The sequence below is a fragment of the Hydra vulgaris genome, chromosome 01 (genome assembly GCF_038396675.1).
Source record: "Hydra vulgaris chromosome 01, alternate assembly HydraT2T_AEP".
Lineage (NCBI taxonomy): Eukaryota > Metazoa > Cnidaria > Hydrozoa > Anthoathecata > Hydridae > Hydra > Hydra vulgaris.
Genome location: NC_088920.1, coordinates 71664709 through 71667855, shown reverse-complemented (window position 1 = coordinate 71667855; position 3147 = coordinate 71664709).

The window sequence follows — 3147 nt, the reverse complement described above, 5'->3', positions numbered from 1 at the left end:
ATTTGGCAAGCTATTTGCAGTTGTGGCAAAAAATCAGCACCTTATATTTCTCAGTCCACACTTTCTGGTCAAATATATGTTAAAATATGTTTACAAAAACGCCTTTTACCTCTCATTAAATCACACAATAACAAACCTGTGTTCTGGCCTGATTTAGCTTCAATTCATTATTGTAAACTAGCTATGGAATGGTATAAAAAAAATAATGTGAAATTTGTGCCTAAAACAGAAAATCCTCCAAACTGCCCAGAGTTGAGAGTTATTGAAAAGTACTGGGCTATTATTAAAAAAAAATGAAAAAAAAAAAAAAGCTTTTTTTTTTTTTCATTTTTTTTTTAATAATTTCAGAAACATTGATTATATTAAAATATCAATTAAAAAAAACATCAAATAGTTTTGATTCTTATTCTGTGCGCAAGCTTTTTTTTTTTTTTTTTTTACATTCTATTTTGCCTTTTAATAAATATAACAGTTTCCATAAATTTACAATTAAGTTAATGGCAAGTAGAAAGCATTGATTTGCCTTATCGCCGAGCACCGTGTTAAAATTTATAATTTTTACAAAGTTGTTTCAAGAATATATAGTATAAAAGAAAAATTAATGGGTACCACTAAAGCAAACCACAAGCTTATGGAAACCACTAAAGCAAAAGTTCGAGATTTTATTAGATTCCCACAGGAATAATTAATTTTTTTTTTAATGTTTGATCTTCTTATATTAATTTATTAAAATTATTACTTGGTTCGAAATAAAAATTGAGGAGTACTTTTTTTTAAATGTTTTTCTACTTTCACATTTATTTCGTGTACATCAGATCCTAAGAGATTTTATGCATATGTGAACAACAAACTTGGAGCTGTGAGTGATAACCTTCAAGATATTACGAATTTGTTAAAGACAAATTTTCAATCTGTATTTACTGAAGACGATAACAAAGCCTTACCGAATGTTGATCCGGCTACTCATAATCAATGTGAAAATGATATAAACAAAATAATCAGTTTAAAAGAAATTTTTATACAATTAAAATCATTGGATAAATATAAATCCTGCGGGAACGATGGAGTCCATCCGTATGTATGTATGTGAGTACCTGTTCTTTTAGTCTGAGTATTCCTATTGAACATATTTTTAAGCCATCTCTTAAATCGGGAATGTTACCAAAAGCATGGAAAGTTCAAACATAGTTCCGATTTTTAAAAATCGCGATAAGCTAGGACCTTCCAACTATAAACATGTTTCTCTTTTGTCAGTTATATACAAAATTTAAAAAAATATATTAAAAAAAAAAAACCATCATTCGGCATCTTTTAGATAATAATTTGATAAATAAGAATCAACATGGTTTTCTACCAGGTAAATCTTGCTTTACAAATTTACTTGAAAGTCAAGATATTGTAACTCTGGCAGTGATCAAGATTATCCCATTGATATCCTATTTACTGACTTTTCCAAAGCTTTTGAGAGAGTTCACTATAGAAAAATTATATTAAAAATTGAAATGTACGGTATAAAGGGAATCGTTCTTAAGTGGGTTTAGTCTTTTTTATCAAATAGAAGGCAAAGAGTTGTTATTGAAGACATTGCTTCTACGTGGCTTGGTGTTTTAAGTGGTGTACCGAAAGGCACTGTACTTGGACCAATCTTGTTTATATTGTTTTAATTTATATCAATGGTCTTCCGGTTAAACTAAAAAATAAGCTTGCAAAGTTTTCCACATAATCCGTGATAAAAGTAGTAATAATCTACAGGATGACATAAATTATATTGTTAATTGGTGCAATGACTGGAGTATGCAACTAAATATAGAAAAATTTAAAATAATGCAACTAAATATAGAAAAATGTAAAATAATGCATGTCAATAAAAGTAAGAAATTAAATAAAAATATCAATAAATATTACATTTCTGATTATCAATTGAGTACGGTGGATTGTGTAAATGATCTTGGTTTCATGTTTAAAAGCAATCTGAAATATGATCATCATATAGCTGGGTGTGTTTCTAAAGCAAATAGAATTTTAGGTCTTATCCGACACACATTTTCATTTTTAAATGCTGATATACTTAAGTTGTTATATATTTCGCCAGTACGCCCTCATCTAGAATATGCGTCTTCTATTTGGAATCCATTTTTAAAAAAAGTCATTAATCTTATTGAAGGAGTACAACATAGAGCAACAAGAATAATTCCAGGATATCCAGAGCTTCTATACGAGGAAAGATTAAATAGACTTAATCTAACAACCACATCAATGAGAAGAGAAAGAAGCGATTTAATTAACTTTTTCCAATATCTTAATTATTCTTATCAGCTAAATACTATCTTCCCTAAAAAATTTTTGTCGACCAACTGGACCAGTCTTGATGAACTTTATTATGTGAATTAAAATTACAAATTGTAGTTTTTAAATTTGCTGCTAAAGTGAATTACCACTCAGTGAGCATTTGCTCACCGCAGCAATTAAATAAATAAATATATAAATAATGCATCAAATACTTAGCTAATATAATGAAAGAGTTTATGTAAACTGATTACTGAATTACACTATAAATATTTAATGTTTAAAATTGGTTTCTTTTTTTTTTTGTATATTCTTGTATTTATTTTTAATACATGTTGTTACAGATTACACAAAAATCATACTTATTACATGGACAGTTTATTTCCTTGCTGTTAATTTTGTTTTTGTCATTTAGTTATTAAATTCTTAAATTATATCATTTTTTATTTTAATTCCACTATTTTTATTTGAATTGTTACTAGTACTGCTATTATAGGAGTTACTGTTTTTATCTGCTAAATCTTCTATTATTTATATTTTTATAGCTCTAACATTACCAATATTAATTGTTTTTATTATTATAATGATATTTACCAAAAATTTGTACTTCGTTTTAACTTCTCAAGAAGCATACTCTAGCTTTGCTGAGTATGCTTCTTGAGAAGTTAAAACAAAGTATTTTAGCTGACCTTAAATTACACGATTTTAAATTAGTTAAACATTTGTTAAAAGTTGCATTGTTGCTATGAAAATATTGATCAATTCGTGAAATGATTGACTTACCAGAGTAGGATGAGTTTGCAAATGGAAAATCTGAAACTGTTGTCGATTTCAATTTTGGTGTTATAAGTGGTTACAAGA